This window comes from Heterocephalus glaber, unplaced genomic scaffold, assembly GCF_053883595.1.
Source record: "Heterocephalus glaber isolate CG9 unplaced genomic scaffold, H.glaber_assembly_v1.0 deba00001509, whole genome shotgun sequence".
Taxonomy (NCBI): Eukaryota; Metazoa; Chordata; class Mammalia; order Rodentia; family Bathyergidae; genus Heterocephalus; species Heterocephalus glaber.
The window spans coordinates 21,846,885-21,865,361 of NW_028258325.1; the positions used below are offsets into that span (position 1 = coordinate 21,846,885).

General features: G+C 35.0%; 1 pseudogene; it reads right to left on the bottom strand.

Moving 5' to 3' along the window:
- LOC106009580 (protein kinase C iota type-like) overlaps window positions 1-18,477 on the bottom strand; it is a 36,493-nt pseudogene that overhangs the window by 6,259 nt on the left and 11,757 nt on the right.

An 18,477-nucleotide genomic window follows, 5' to 3' on the forward strand; every position in this document is an offset into this window, starting at 1 on the left:
TTTAATTCAAAGTTTGAAAATAAACAGGTCAGTGAAGGCATAAATTTGTGCAAATCAAAAAATTCCCCTTCTCTTTTTGGGTTATGATTGTATATATGTCTTTTGAAAAAGGTATTTTAACCTCACTTAGTTTTCAACTTCTGCGTTAACACTCATCTTGAAGCCACCATCTTCTCTCAGCAGTTTCATCACAACATCCTCCTGAGATTTCTGTGCTCGCTGCCACCCTCTAATTTATCAGTAAGAGAACAGATATACCAAAACTATTCAATATGTGTATATATCAAAATCCCAAGCTGAATGCAATCACTATGTATCAGACACATATACTAATTGAAAAAAGTTTATTAAAAAATGGAAAATGCATATCAGTTCATGCCACTTTCATACTCAAAACTCCCCATTGGTGACCCATTTCACCCAGAGCAAACAATAAAACTGTGCAGTGTATTATATTAACAAGATCTGGATTCCTTTATATATCTGAGCCTTCTGATTTTTACTCCTTGTCAAAGACTCTATGGCACCCACTCTAGCTTTCTTGATGCTCCAGCAATATTTCCGAGTGACTTCTGCTTTTGAACCATTGCTTCCAGTTCCTTCTACACTCACAGCCCTCCCAATTTGTCTGTGATCTGCTCCTTGCCCCACTCCACACCCCTTCAGGTCTTTCCTGTTACATTACCTCTTCCAGAGATTTCCCTGTTGGTCACACTAAAATGTGCAACAATCAATAGCATGTCCACTATTTCCATTTCTTCTTGGTTATTCTCCATACCATGTAACATTTTCTGACATTAGAGACAGAAAAATAGAAAATATGGTGGCTATTTTTGTGTCAACTTAATTTGGTCATGAAGTGCCCAGATATTTTTTTTCAAACATTGCTTTTTTTCCAGAAGGCTGTTTGTAGGGGACAGTGACATGTAAATAGGTAGACCTAGTAAAACAGAGTATCCTCCTAAATATAAGCAAGCTTTATACAAGAAACTGAAGTCTCAAAAGAACAAAAGGCTGAGTGTTCCCTAAGTAAGAGAGAATTCCTCCTACCTGATCACCTTTGAACTAGGGAATTGTCATCAAGTTTCATCTGAAATACTATTCTTCAGTTTTAAGCTTTCTAGCCTTAGAACTAGAATGACATCATCTCTCCTGGGTCCCTAGCTGATGATTTTTCCTGAAGAGGCTGAAAATTTATCACTATCTATAATTGCATGAACCCATTTCTTACACACACACATATGCATGCATATATATATATATATATATATATATATATTGTCTATTCGGTCGCTTATATATACACGTCTCTTCACATATACACAAGAATATATACTTACATTTATATGCCTATGTATTTGCATGTTATGTGTTACACACATATATAAACACATACAAATATCTTCAAACATGTACATACTCATATATGTATATGCATGATATTGGTTGTGTTACCTACATGGAGGACTCTAATACAATAGAGAGATGATAGATGATAAAGAAGATAGATCGATAGACACACACATGTGTACCTGTTTAGAGGTCTACACAGTTTATCCATTAATTTTCTGTCTCTCCCTTCCACTAAAATGTAAGTTCATTGATAGCATTGATTTTTTTCCTTCCTCGTTCATTGTCATATTCCATATATACTCATAATCTGTCAAAAAATGTACACATACTTCAGGAAAAGAAAAATAGTATGATGGTTTTTCAACAGATGGTGTTACCCTCAATGGGGGATCCTAGGGGATGTCTTATGTTGCAGAAAACCCACTACACTGCTGGTCTGTAGAGAAGAAATTGAAAATGCATGTACATCAATCTCAATGAGCAAGATTACTCAAGCAGCAATTCTCTGCACTAATAAATGTCTGGAAGCCAATGGCCACCTCTTTGAGCAACTCTTGTAATTGTAGCAGCCAATGTAACTTGTTTTAATCTCATGATGTCTCGATAAATTTAGTATTAAAATATTTATACAAGCTTTTCTTTTCCTAATGTGGGTAGCCTATATTCATTTTTTGGTTCTCTCTCTCTCTCTCTCTCTCTCTCTCTCTCTCTCTCTCTCTCTCTCTCTCCTGCAGCACTAAAATAAAATTTAAAGAATATGCAATTTTAAATCATTTTCATTGAATTTCTTCAAACCAGCCTCTGTGAGAAAGTAAAGAAAAGAGGTTATGTCTGTGATAGTGGAGAACTCTGTATATACTCACTTCAATAATTTTGATCATCTTTCTCACTAATCTTCCTTACAAAATGGCCTGTAGAGCTGGGTTTATGAAGCAACTTAAAAGAAATGAAATGCCATAAGCAATTCCAAATGATCACACACTAGCGGCCAAAGGGAAGCAAGAAAATACAGTTGCTTATTCTTTGATGATGTAAATAGTCAATATTCAGACTTGAGTTAAGCATTTTCAGCAGCAGCATTGACATAATTCATTACAAATCTATCTAATTGTATGGAGCTGCTGCAAACAGCTATATCGTTATTATACTTACACATTTCTGTCTTGCCTTAGCCACTACATTACATATTACTTACAGGAAAAGACCCACTTGTGCCATTTTGGGCTATAGGCTCTCAACAAGTTTATATTAAAAATTAAGGTGAGATTGCTAATAAATATAAACTCCGATAACACATATGTCAGTCTTGACCCATGCTTAAAATCTTCCAGTCTTTCCTGACAAAATATAATTGTTTAATGTTACAGCCTTCTTCAGCCCTTTTTCACTTATATTTTATAATCTATTTTTACTATCCTTTTATTTTCCTAAAGCAATGAAAATTCTTATTTACTAGGAATGATTCATTTCCTAACATCTCTGATTCTTTGTTCATATTGTACTACCTACAAAATAAACATTTATGTGTCATTCTCACTGCTCCACTAGTATTTTGATAATGTGACTATATCAAAAACTATGACCTTTTTTTTTATATTCTCAATAATACTATACAACTTTATCTTTTAATAATAATTTATTAAGATTGAAAAAATAGACATTGAATTCTTAAAAACAGGATCTATATTTTGAAATTTCAGTAATAAATTATGTATCCATAGTTATCTGTTGAGTAGAGGAGATGTTAAATGAATTCATCTCAAAACATGAGGAATGTTTTTGAGATAAATTATATATCCATAGTTCTCTGTTGAGTAGAGGAGATGTTAAATGAATTAGGTGTGTCAAAGAGTCCTGGTTTCTTCACTATATTTGTGGAATTTTACTCAGATGCTAATTAAATTAGTATCTTGTTAGTGATTTTATTAGCTTACTAGTTCTTCTACTGGGCCACTAATTTTCAATATCTTTGTATGTTAAATGGAGGCAAGAAAAGCACTTAAATCAGATGACTTTTGAGAGAATTCAAGGGCTTATCACATTGTGTACCACACAGTTTGTGTTCAGGGGCCCTCAGATCCTAGTGTATACAGTGGAAATCATGGAATCTAGAACAAATCAGGTAGCCTTGAATGCCAGCCTCATCTCACTGGCAGGTGACAAGGGTCAAGTTGCTAAAATTCTGTGACGCATGCTTACAGATGAACATTGGGATTATGCTAGATTATACCTTAGAAATTAACTCTGATGTTTAATTAAGTTAAACAGAGATGTACCTTCAGTCTTTCTTGGCTCTTAATCCTTGCAATATAAACACCTATCATTAAGGTTATTTATAAGTTGGGATTTGGGGCTTTATTTGCACATACTATCTAATTTATGTCAGAAAATGTTCTTTATTTTTATGTGTACTTTTCCAACCTATGCCAAAATCCTAAAATGTAAGTATACAAGCACTGGCCCCTGGTTTCATTCTCCTACCATGCTGAATCCAGATTACTGCCACAGTCATCTTCTCTGGTCTATCTTCTATCTTTCCCTGAGGATGCTCGCTCATTGTGTCAATCCCATCTTTAAACTGTATTAATCACATTTTCTTGAGTGCATGTCTCATCCCCCCCCACACGCAATTTTGTAATCTTTTCTTCTGTTTCCCATTCTATTATCTTTCCCATCCCACAATCGGCCCCAAATTTCCCTACTTACACTTTCACACTGTTGAACTTGTGCACGCATTATTCTTCCTACTTCAAATTACTTTGGTTTTTCTTATTTTGTTTCACTAACTCCTATCAAGACTTCAAGAGGACATGAGTGAATTTTAGCCTATCACACTCCTCCCTGACATGAGTTCAATGAGGCCCCCTTCAGCCTGTGGTCTAAGAACATGATGCACAGGCCACCCAGCTTCTGTTGATGTCTGCCATACCATCACCATTCACCTCGCCTTCTACCCTGTGAGCTCCATATGACAAGTGAGGAGCCTTCACTGTCCATGCATCCAACATACCTTCAAAGTGCCAGTTGTGAACTTTTTTAATTGGATGAAAAAATAACATGAATACTTTCTTTTAAAATGTTGCACCACTAATAAACCAGGTGTGGTGTTGCATGCCTGTAATCCCAGCACTTGGGGGGTTGAGGCAGGAGGATTGCTGTGAGTGGAAGGCCAGTCTGGGCTACATAGTGAGTTAAAGACCAGCCTAAACTACATAGCGAGACCCTGTCTCAAACCACTTCTTCCCGCGAAAAAAATTTCAAAAAACGAAATGTACCACTCATTGTGAATGACATCGATGCACCATTTCCACCCTAGGAGATCCTGAAGAATGGACCATATTTTTTGAAAAATATACAGAACTTCTGGCTTAGGAAATTTGTGATATTTCAATACAAAATAAAACATTCATAGAAAATTTTAGAAATAAAACTATGAAGCATTTTCCGTCACTAAGGACTATGGGAAAGAAAGGAGCTCTGGGGAATTTTTTTCAAATGCCACAAAGTAACTGGATAATTCATTGAATGTGATAAAAACTCAGATCAATGGTCTGTACACAAAAGAAAAAAAATGATGTTCTCGAATTAGACGACCTGACCAGAATCTAGGCCTTAAAGTAAAATATTGCTTAATTCAATCTAAGGCTATCATAGAAGAAGGCAATAGGCTATAAAGGTGCTCAAACATTTAATAAATTATATTTAAATTACAGCTGACATATTACTTACAGAAGCACTTCCTGAAAGTAATGCATCATTATGATCATTTTCTGCCTATCCCTTTAATTAATCATGCAAAATACAACTGACTGTGAATGTAAATGGACCTATGTTGAAATTAATCTCCTATAGGAATCATTGTGTGATCTTGGATAAATTACCTTTTCTAAGCCTTAGGTAGCAAGAGTAAACTGGGCATAATAATATCACCATCAAGAAACCACAGGAGAGGATTTAGCTCAGTGGTGCCGCCTGCCTCACAAGCACAAGGACCGGAGTTTGATCCCCGATACCAATAAATAAATAAATAAATAAATAAATAAATAAATGATTAATTCTGGGGCCAGGGATTTAGCTCAGAGGTTCTTGCGCCTGCCTTGCAAGCTCAAGGTCCCAAGTTCGATCCCTGGCACCAAAAAAAAAAAAAAAGAAAAGAAAAAGAAAGAAAGAAGAAAGAAACCACAGGAAAGTCCAAGTAAGGTATCTACCATTGAAAAATTCTTAAGTTGCCCATAGGAAAAATAATCTCAGTATAGAATGTAAAATACTGTTAGTTAATGGATGAGTTATGATGATGATATTATGATATTTACAAAAATTATTCAAGCTCCAAACCCTGAACAAATTGCTATGCTGGCTAGCAAAAAAAGTTTCTCCTTATTCACTATGGCCTGGATTACAGATCCTCCTCCATATCATTCAGGGGTCAACCAGAGAAGTATAATCTCCAAATTACCAGGATACAACACGTCATTGATACAACACATTAGTCACATTTCTGTCACTGTGACACTATCTCTACAAATGACAATTTAAAGGAGGAAAGGTTCAGAAGTTTCATTCCATTGTTATCTGGATTCATTGTTTTGGGCTTGTTTTGAGGTCAGTCCATCAGGGTGGAAGGGCCTTGCATAGGAAAGCTGCTCCCATCATGGCATTCAGGAAGCAGAGAGAGCAAGAGGGCTTTCTGTTTCTTCCACCTTTGTGGTGCTGCCCACATTCAGGGTTGATCTCCCTCACACTTGGGTGCCCCACATGCTGACTGTCTCTGGAAACACCTTTGGAGACACACCTAGAATTATTCACTAATTTTTAGGCATTTCTCAAGCCAATAAATTGACCACCAAGATTAACCATCACATCATGGATTAGGGATTTGGCTTTGTACAACTGTTAAAGAAGGCTTAACAATCTTTGTAAAATGGTTGCTTTCAGGGCTGATACTAGAATTTCAAATAAGGAAGATAAAATGGAAGCTGGAGAATCCAAAAGAGAAACTGACATCCACATCAATCTGTTGTCTCTATATTTGGGGTATGGACATACTGTCAAAGCAAGGTATCTTCCTCCTTGAGGCAGACACTTACACCTAAACACACACACACATACATACACACACACACACACACACACACACACACTGATCAGGAGTCAGGAACTGTAGGAATATACAACAACAGGTTAAGCATTTGCAAGTGCAGTGTTATTCCATCCTAAGGAAGTAACTCGGTAAGTGGCAACAATATATATAAGGTACAGACTAGCTTCTGCTTACTTTCTACCTTCCATAACTCCCAAGAATCTTCTATACTTCCACTACAACTGAAAATACACAGAGTGAGAATTGTAAAACAGTGGAGTTCAGCCAAGCAGGTTGGCACATTATGAAGCCTCCATGCTTCTTCGGAGCTAGGATGGGGATGTCCTCCACAAAGCATAGAGAATGAGATTCAGAGAGGATTGTTTTTATCCTGAAAGAATGAGTAATGTGAATAAGATGGCCAGACAGCATGGATACCTCCAACAATCTACTTAAATTGCCTAATGTTGGGTTTACAATACGGAAAGCATTCAATGTTGATTAAATGACAAAAATTCAAAATCAAATTATTTATTTAAAATATTACACAATCTACAATGTATTCAGTCAAAGCCATCTATGCATTTATGTCCTTCTGAGCTACAAAATATGGTTATTAAGAAGCAGAACTGTCCTATGTCAATCTATATTTTATTTTTGTAGCTCATAATGGTTATATTCCCTTCCTTGTATAACATGAGTCTTAGTCACTTAGAACAAAATATAAAAGAAGAAATATAGAATAGCGCTATGATTATGTTCCTCAAATCTTTTAGCTACTACAGTTAAACAAAGACCAACATTATTCATTCTACTCTCTGAATTCATGTGAAAAAAAAGCCAGCAATTTTATTGAATAAAAACACTCATCCTAAAATCTTCTTCCCAGAAAAGTAGCTGAGACATTAATGCCTGTGTAGGTCCATTATGAAAAAACCTAAACATTTCCATTAGATAAAGGACCTTAAATGATTATGAAAAATGTTCTTTTCCTTCCAATGTATTCTAAATCAAACACTCAGTAGTACAATATGTTTTAGGTTAATTAGTTTAATCCAGTTTTAATTAAGTTGATGTTTCCATGCCAACAAATGGTTTTTAAATTGTTGAAATCTTGATGTTTCAGAATTTGACTAAAATTAATTACTTAAGCACATTTGGCTCAATTCTTTGGAACCATGTAGTGCAATTTTAGCATCACTATAGCAATAGTTTTAATATTGGCAACCAATCACAATAAAGAACTTTAAAAAAGATTGTACTGCACTATAAAGTTTACTTTTATAGTCCAAATTTTGTACATGTAATTCTTATAATGTACATCTCTTACCTGAATCATATATGCCTACAAAATAATAATAAAACACTCAAAAGGACATAACATACACATGCCAAGTAAACATCGGCATCATATTTTCAAATTTTTAAACATATTCCTGAGTAATATTTTTCTGTGTCTTTACATCCAAATAAAAATTTAACATTAAGAACAAAATAAGTAATCTTGGTCTATTTTACAGTTCCCAATTCTCTCACTGAAGTATTTAAAAAGAATAAAAATTTTTGATCTGAGATAAGGACAAGGATGTCACACAGATCGCTAGAAATAGTAATATATCAGTTGAGGAAAAAAATGTATGTACTTTTAAGAATTTTATTTTATATTTATATTGCCTTTTCTTGGAAAAACTTTTTTTAATCAAGTGGGCAAATGAAAGTCATATTAGTTATGTTAAAAATCACAGTAGTCAACAGAGATAATATAATATAGAAGCTTGTTGCATAGGTATTAAAGACTTGGATACATGAATAGAACCCAGATAACTCAAAGACAACAATTGCAAGAAATAGCTATCGACTCTTGGGGTGGATAAGAAATGGATGATGTTGAAATTAATGGAAGACAAACATGAAGGACGGATCACCACAGAGATAGGGTCAGAACTCAGATGAAATGGTTAAGCTTGGCTATGAAGGGATGCCATGTAGACATCCTGGATGAGCTGAAGGATGCTGAAGGCTGAAACCAACGATAATATTATTAAATTTATACTTACCAGAAATAAAAAATAATAACAGCAAAAATTAATGCAATCTATGTGTGAGGCATGATGCTACACTGAATCTCTTATTTAAGCAGGTATGTGACTATGACAAAAACACTTAAAGTTCTTCATTTCTAAAATGAGGCTAATTCAGATACTGTTTTGGTAATGAGTTGCCCCAAGGGCCAAGTAAGGTCAAAGTATAAAAGCATTATGCAAATATTAGGAATACAATAGAAATGATAAGTGGATGGAGGGTTCTGCAGAACTGTTCTGAACAATCATTACAGAAACATCTTACTGGTACTCACCTTGGAACAATCAGCTCAGACGGACTCACCTGAAAACAAAACAAAACACAATACAAAAATGCCTGAGCTCATTGATAAATCAATGAGCAAATTTAGTGTATCTGCTCTTTCAACTTTCAGTTTGTGACTCATTCCTAAGATAACATTTTTCTTGCAGTAACCTTTCATGTGCAACCAGTTTCTTCAATACAAAGCCACAAGGTCTTATTTTGTATCTTAGTTTCAGTGTAGATGATGAATACCTACTCTTGGAGGTGTTGTCTAAGAAATTCTTAAGTGAATTTTCCACATACTATAATAACCTACATTAACTTAGATTGAGTAATAGTTCACCCAGGCATTTTCACCTGTCAGAAAAAGCATTCAACTAGCATCTGATTTATTAATATTGAGTGTTTTTTAAATAAGAAGAATAGCTGGTAAATTCAGAAGGAGAAATAACCAATGAATAGAAGGGAAAAAATTAAAAAGTGGGGCTTAAAATAGAATCCTTCTTTGGTATTTCTTAATAAACCAAAATAGATAATAACTTCAGAATAAGAAATTCTATTTCCTAGTAATCCCCAGTAAGTCTAGTGAGAAACTGACTTGATGTTTGGGGGGGATAGACACATTTTGACATTGTACATGAGTTGCATGCTTGTCCCCTAGTTCTGTGCCATGCCAACTTGTGTAGGTATGGTAAACATATGTTCAAAATAAAGAAGAAATCTGGAGTGCTTCCTTGGGAGGCCATTTGATTTCTGCATTGCAATGTATGAGTCCTAAAATGGAGACAGCTTTATGAAGGCATTTGACTTGGGTCACTGGTAAAGCGTGTTCTCAAGAAAAGATAAAATTAATGTGCTTACTTAAGAGAAGCCTCTTATCTGGAGCAGGCCTGAATATTAATAAACCTTCAGCTTCACTGTCTTCATGGGAATGTGTTTGCTTGTGTAGTTCATTCCATCAGAAATGTAACTTGCATCCTGATTGGTGAGACGCCCTCAGAGCTAAGTCAGGGCCATTGCTCTCAATGGGAGTGTTGCCTGAAAAGAAACCACAAAATAGGATGGTGAATATTTGAGCGGGGCTTATGTATAAGCACTTCAGTAATAAGCTGACACATGCCTGCAATAAAATTCAGAGTCAAAAATACAGTGAGATCAGCATTATGCTAAACAAAATCTCTACAATGAAATGAGAATGTATAACAATGTACTTGGAACAAGATGATTTTGGGACTCCTGGTTTTAGTGAATTGCTCCAGATCACAAAGGCATTTTACTATCATGAATTATCAAATTTAAATAAAAATATGAGAGCTTGTAGAAGTAGAAAAAATAATGCCTTGTATTTATAGTACTATGAATTTTCCCATTTTGATTGTGTCAAAAATAAGATTAAATTTGTACATAATTGTTGACCTACATATGACTAGACTAAAAGAGCCAAGTGATTGCACTATTTACTGAGGGAAAAATAAATGTAAATATGCTGCAGTATTTCTTTTACATATTTTAATTCTCTTGACAAGGAAACTTCTCAAAAATAATAGAAAAGATTTGAAAATACTTAACTTATCCAGCAAGATGTGAAGAGTTTCACTTGGATAATTTAAATACAAAGGTAAAAGTTACCTTAAAAACTATTGGTCAGCTCTGATTTTGCTCTTACAAAGATATATGGCAGTGTATGTTAGTTTTAAATAAATGCTACAAGTATACATATTCAAATTGTTTAAAATTTATATTTCATCCCCTCTCTTAGGGACTTTTAAAGAAACACTAGTATTAGTCTGTGTAAAAAAGAAATGCTTAACTATTATTAATTTAATATCCAGTTGTTCAATGAAAGTATTTTTTAATCATTAATATCTTGCATTGTTGACATTTTATGCCATGCCTCTTTAAGAAATATTAGTTAAAGTATGCACTAGTCAGAGTTTTTATATGTCTGAGAAACTTCACAGGTGGAAGTCTTAGATGAACCCTGCAAGGCTATTTCATGAATTTATACCCACTTCCTTCTCAGGAAGTTGATACCTTTGACTAATCTTCCACAGGCTTAAAAATATAACAATGACTTCTCACAACTTCATATACCATCATGGTCAGAACTCCTTGTCATATCCTATTTAGAAACATGAAATTATTCATAGACATTGTGTTGTACTTACAATTATTTTTAATTAGACATTTTCTGAGAATATGGTAGGTCCCATTTGCAGGGTCTAGAGAATGAAAGGGATCAAGATACCCTAAGTGTAAATGATCTCATCATAAATCATAATAACCCAATAATATAATTATATGTTATCTTCTGACCCTAATGAATGTTTGTCCACAGTAACCTTGAAACCAGATGCAAGTTTGGATGGATTTCCACACAGAAATGGAAACACCCAGATAGATGGTCGCATACTCTACCTCACCATACCACATCCCTTCCCTTGCAACCCCTAGTTTCTGCATTTAGTCACTCCAGATTACTTGGCTGAGCTTTACTCAGAAACCTAGAGAAGCAACCACCTTCTAGCTACTGTATACAGTCACTAGGTGTACAATGTTTCCCTGGGAAAATGAACATAAGAATGGTGGCTATTAGCTCAAAAGAGTCTTAAGGCTATTTAGATAGAACATATAAAAGCATAGGCTTCTTGAACAAGAAAGAGGAGCATATGGGCTCTAAGTGGGCAAGATAAGTGGGTTCCACCTCCAGCTGTGTGGTGAGGGGAACACAACTAGAATATGGTCAAAGTGAGGGGCTCATTCTTGAGTCAATAGCCCAATTCCGTGTGTCAATATACAAGCAAGACCCATGCAAGAGTTTAACTCTATTTATGAAAGGACATAATTTAATCAATGAAGCTTTAATCAGTGGAGTCTTTCTTCTGTAATCAAGATTTTTAAATCAAATTAAAATACAAAGAATAATTTTAAAGAGGTAAATGTGTGCCCAGCTCCTTTGGTGAAACTGGACTGGCTTAGCCCTTGTTCCCAGTGGAATCATACAGAACTATCAATAAACTTCTCTAAACCATCTGGAGTGTTATGGTGACATTCACTTTCCTCTAATTTGCTCTCAGTGTGCCACTCAACTTTCTCTGTTCTCAAAGGAGTTGCTCAAGTTTTAAATTGGCTGCTTTCTTTATTCATTATCAAAGACTAACATTAAGACAACACAGAAAATAATGTTGTTTCAAAGCAACAGCTGTGCTGTCTTCAACAATGTTTTATTAAGTCTCTAAGTTGTGTACCACACTGAGCTGTTAACTTTTCAGAAGATGACACCAATTTTTATCCACTTTCCTAGATTTTTAATGAGCAGGTTTTTCCCTGATGTCTGTGTCAGAGGGTGGAGAGGTATAGTTTTTGGTTTCTGGTTGTTTTAATTAAAGAGAAGATCGTTATTTTGTGTACTCAAACATCTCTAATAAATCTGATTAGGGGAAACCCTGGCACAAAAAGTGACTTGGTTGATACTGTTTTCAAAAAGGCATTGATAATTACTTCAGAGTGATAAACCTCCTATTTCTGCAACAGATGTTTATTTCAGTAGAAAGCCCACATCATAATTTATCTTCATTTTTCCTCCTGTATTTTCTACCCATCATCTTGTGTGTTCTAGAATGTGTAGGAATAAATAATCTAGAGAACAAAGGAAAGAACAGCAGACTCAAGTCTGAATGAAGCCATCAAAGCCTCTTAGATTGCACAGTGGTGCAAAGCTGTACAAATCATCATTCTAAATCTAACAATACTTTCATGCTGTTTCTTCAATAGGAATAATTGGATGATTTATATTTCCTGCTGACTTTTCAACATGATTGTCAGTGCATAAAACAAATTAGTTTTAATAAGAGCTTTCACATGAACACACAGAAATGGAATGATGGGAAAAGTAGATGGAAGTTTTCAAGAAGTTTATTGATAGAGCAGCTCCAAAAGAGTATTCAAATAATTAGGATGATTAAGCAATAATGAGCATCCTACTTATTATTTTACTTATTTTAAAATGTCTAATGAAATAATTAATGAAAAGCATACTGTCTTTAGACAAATGAGCCCACTGTTTATCCACCAGCGCTGAAACTTTACAACACTGAAAATGAAAGTTAGACTGGAAAAGGTGACAAAATGAAGACCCTCATAGATGTACCTAAAATATGCTACTTTTAAAAATAAATCTTAAACTAAACTTTACTGAAATATATGATTTTTGTGAGTTGGATATGGTTAAACTGTGTCTTGCAAAGATGTGTGTGTTGGAGCTCTGTTTCCTTTGTGGTAAGAGATGATGGGGACTTTTAAGATACAGATCCTACTGGAAGATCCTCATCTTGGCTTACTGTCTTGTCATGCAATGTCTCTCCCTTGCATACACTCTTGCTGTTGTGGTATCAACCATCATGAGGTAACCCAGTCTTGTAAGCGCTCATCAGAGTTAGTGGTGTGCTGTTTGGACTTTCAGACTGCAAAACTGTGCGCTAAAGTGAAACCCTTTTATTTGTAAATTTCACAGCCTCGGGTACACTTTTACAGAAACCAAAAATGGATTGATACAATGATTTTGTTATTTTCAAAAATGTATTCTGGAAGATACTTTGAAAGGACTGGAAAATCATTTGGTTTATAAAGCTGATTACTGTTTTGTTTTGAGGAATGGTTACAGGGAATTTTAAAACTTTGGAACTAAATAAATTTGTTATTTTATAAAGTTTGTAAATGCTGGCAAAGTAACCTACCAGATATTATTTCTATTATTTGTCAAATAGTTTAGTTAATATATTACTATTTTGTTTTACTTATTTAAAAACAAAAGTTTTCAGCACATAGAACAATAATAACACAATTGTATAAAATATTACTAAGCATCCTATTACAAGCGTTACATCACTGAATTATTCCTCAAATGACTTTATAAATTTAAGTCATTGTGCATGACAAACATATACTAATAAAAAGATAAGGCTAAATTGAATGTAAAAAGAAATTAGAAACTGTTAGTGGAATTTGGAAAGGCTTGTGTTATGTTGGTCAGCATTTCCAATGATGACACAAAATATGCAACACCCACAACCTTTAGGAGTGGTTTAATTTGGCTCATGATTTCAGGGAATTTATCCATGGTTTGTTGATGTTGTGGCTTGTGTCTTGATGTCCCTGTAAAGCCTCATGTAGTCTTTTTCTTTTTTTTGGTACCAGAGATTGAACTCCTCATGTGGTCTCTTTCAAAGGTAACTAAATCTGGAACATGTGATGCTAGGATTGAGGGCTTGTGACTACTAAACCATTACACGTGAGTGATTGGTTTGGCACCACCCTAATCCTGGTTGTCTGAATAAGATAAAAGGAGCAGAAGGACACTGTTAATGTCCCTGGCTGCTTTTTGCTGTCTTCTGCTGCCATGAACTGTTTCCCTTTGCTACGTTGTGTGCACCACATTGTTTCTCCTCTGCAATGCCTCTTTGTCATCCCCACCTTGGAGCCACCCTAGTATGAACTGAAACCTCTAAGAACTGTGACCTAAATAAACCCTTTCCCTTCTAACTTTGGGTGTTGGGTATTTTACCTCAGCAATGAGAGAAAAGTAACTAACACAGCTGGCTCCAAGGCAGAAACATCATGGAGGAATTCTGTGGCTGAGCAAAGCTGCTAGTTCATGGGACCTGGGAAATAGAGCAAGGCATAATGCCAGAAAGGAAGGGACCTAGGTCCATACATATTACACAAGGTCACACCTCCGTGGTCCATCCATGCACACAGTCTGTGTTTTACTAATTTCCTATGTGGCTCCCAAGCCAATCAAGTTAAAAATTAACCGTCATAGGTATATTATGATCAGTTCATATATCACTGTACAGAAACAAGATTTGAATGAGAATTTAGAGTTTAAGCAAACATTCAAAGACGTCAAAAATGATTTCATGAATATCAAGTGGATTTCATGTAAAACCAGTAGGAATATATGATATGCTATGAGTGAAACTTAGAAGGTATAGACAGACAATAGAAAATCTTTAAAGTAAAGAAGATATTAGAAGGAATCTGTCACTCTAGTAGTTTAAAATGTATAGATTAAACTGAATTTTAACAAAAATATTTCACAAGATTTAAAATATTGAGTCATGTTCATTAGTTCTTAAATGTCAAGTCTTATTTTCACTGTCTTATTTGGAAGACTACACCTATATATTTTATTCATGGCAGATAATTCTGATGAATATCAATTTAGTGAGTTAGTTTCTGAATGGCAGGTTCATAGATGGGCATACACTCAGCATATGGTTGAACAGCCAAGGAGGGATACATGGCTAGGGATAGGATACAGGAACTAGCGAAGTAAGCATGAATCATGAGACAGCTACTCGGATTAAACATGCTGTACATTTAGCCTAGATAGGCCATGTTTCTTCTCTGTGCACTTTGCTACAATAGAGCAATTATCATCTTGCAGGGCTGAATCTTCAATCCCAATTATGATACAAATTATGCAAGTACAAGATCAGTCATGAGACTTCTTGCCCTCACCTGTGATGTGAGGCCACAATACTTAACTTCACTTATGATAAGCAGGAGAGATTTATATAAGAAAATATAACAACACTTTTTTCAAAATGAACAGTTATTTCTTGTGACAAAAATGTGGCTTTATGTTGAGATTAAAACTCATCTCTATTTTCAATTACACCCAAGCCATCAAAATGTAAATATCATCAGATCACACAGATATATCTCTATGAAGCTAAAACTTCTAATCACAAAATGATTAAATTTCATGAATAAATCAGTGAAATTGAGATATTTGGCTTTTGTGGCTTTGCAGTTACAGTTAGAGTAGAAAGCTTTAAAACTTTTAAAAAGTATTTTGAACAGTTATTGTTTAGTTACACAGGTTCAGAAAATACTAGACTTTGTGATGAATAAAACTAAAAGTAACTTTATACCATTAAGTTTTGGAAACACCAAACATTTTACCCAAAGGATGACATATTCACTTATAATGTCAGCATTTTATGGACAATTGTGACTTGTGCCTTGAGCACAATCTTTTTCTCTTGATTTTCTTATTGTGTTCGTTGGTTTTTTTTTTCTTTCTGGTAGTTAATAATGTCTTGAAAGAGGCTGCATAAGAATGATGCCAGCTGCTGACATTCTCATCAGAAAGATGACTCTCACTTCTGTTCCTCCACAAATTAGGCAAGGTGAGTTATAATTTCCCCTTGCAAGAGAGCTTTAACCTTGTGTTATTATATGGGGTTCTTTCAGTAGGAGAAGCTTGAACTCTGTGTGGGCTGTGGAATGCTGATGATTCATTTCATTTCTCATAGCGAATACCTCTTGCAATTATATTTTAGATGTTGCTTGCTATTTGCTTGGTATTGCTGACTGTCAGCCATCCTGGGAGGGCTTATTGACCTCACACCTGCATATTTTGCAAAGCATGGCAGCAAGTGAAAGGCAAATAAAGCAGCAATATATTTTAGATGGTGACATCTGGTGCCCAAATCTCCTAATTTACAGGCCAATGACTAATCAGTGATAAAAGGAGTGACTGAGCAAGACAAGTCAGTGTTTAGAAGACTGAATGACTACATTGTTTCCCAGTGGGTCTGGCTAAACAGGTATTTGGTGAACCAAAATTCAGAAATGCACAGTTGAATACCATTTATGGTTCTCTAAATAGGATTAGAATAAGACCCTTGTGACACAATTCAGGATACAGAAGTGGAAATTATGCAAGTTTGCATGGCTTCTCTTTCTCCTGCTGAGTCCCCTTGTTCCCAGGCTGCTAAGAGTGTGCCCAGATGTGAGATGGCCTACACCGCAGCAGGCACTCTTTTCGTAGCTGTAAATCTGTGAGGTAGGCTAGTGCTTATTGTTTGAATTCCTTTTAAACACCAACTACTCTAAGTTGGGTGTTTACTACAAAAAATCTGAAGCAATTTATCTTAGCTACGGCATCATAAAATAAGAAAAATCGGTAAGCAATAACCACTATGTGTAGAGTTGTCAAGAGGATTAAACAAGTTAGATACATGAAATAAATGAAGAACAGTATGGGGTTTACAGTATATTTTTGGTTTAAATAAGCTAAGACACAAAAGTGATGATGACGATGGAGAGGTGAGATGATAGGAGGTTCATATAACCTTTACATGTTCATGTCTTCCTCTGGTTTTTATATTCCAGAAACACTTCTGGACTTCCCACAATAAAATAAAATTTTCACATCTTCACTAATGAAGAAAATATAGGGACTTGGAAGAGTCTCAGCTAGATATAACGCTGCATTGACTTTCATGGGGTTAGGTAGAGGAAGTAAAATTCACATAGCTTTCCTGAGCATCTGGGTATTCAGTCTAGTAGTATGCTTAGGAACATTTCTCTAAGAAGAAAATTAGAAGGGAAATACGTTCTGTTGGTTTATTAAAATAAATATACATATTATTTCAAGAAATTTTTTCATTAGTATAACATTTATTAAGAACAAAATCATTGCATTCAGTATATGCTGGGAGGGCAGTGACGGGTTACTAAATATAGACATATAAAGTGATACTGCTAGGAGGAAGTTGCTATGAACTTAAAGAATGACTGACATTTATAGCTAAGTGGATGCACATTGAGGCGATACTCTTAAGTGAAATAAATAGGACACACATATATAAATACTGAATAGTTTCTCTGGTTGTGAGAAACTGAAAATGTAAATAAGGACTAAAATGTATAATAGGTAATGTGAAATAGGAAGAAAAGGGGCAAAGGGGAAGGAAGTGGGAGGGCTAGGGGAAAGGATAGAAGGGAATGGGATTAATATGAGAAAATGGAAAAATAGGAACAAAATCTTTGTAAATAGGGAGGAATGAAGGGGTTGAAGGGAGGGCTTGGCAAGGGTGAAAAATAAGAACCAAGAGAGATTATGTAAAGGTGCAGATTTCCAATGATGAATGTCATTATATTGTATACCTAAAATGTACCAATGATTAGAATGAATAATTGATAATGCAAAATAGGAAGAAAAGGTCCAAAGCGGTAGGACTAGTGGGAGGGGCAGGGGAAAGGAAAGAAGGGAAAGGAAAAATGCTGAGAAATGGAAAAAATGGAAATAAAGTCTTTGTAGGTAGGGAAGGGTGGAGGGGGTGAAGTGAGGGCTAGGAATGGGGAAAAAATAAGAACCAAGATGCAGCATGTAAAGGTACAATTCCCAATGAGAAATGTAATTGTGTTGTGTACCTAAAATGTACCAATAAAAGAATTTTTTTAAAAACTAACTAAATAAATAAATCAGTGATTTGGAAAAAAAAGAGAAGGAATCACTGAAAAGAAAGTATATGAGCAGATATTTGATGGAAGATTGATATGACTCACATACCATTGTTGAGAAAACAGGATTCTCGATAGAGATAGGAGGAAGTGCAAATGCTCTGATATATTTTAGGATGCAGAGATAGTTTAGGTTATTTCAGAAATATTAATAAACTAGTATGGGTGAAGTTTATGAACAAGGCTGGGAACAGAAAGACATATTGTCATACAGGTAGAGACTAATTTATGTAGGATCTTTCATGAATTTCTCAATTGCTGATGGATTGTGAACAAAGGAATGAAATACTTAGCATATTTTTGAATGAATGCTTTGGTATTTTTAAAGAATAGATTGTTGGGAAAGTGGGTAAGGACACTGGTAGGAAATCTCTTTAGAA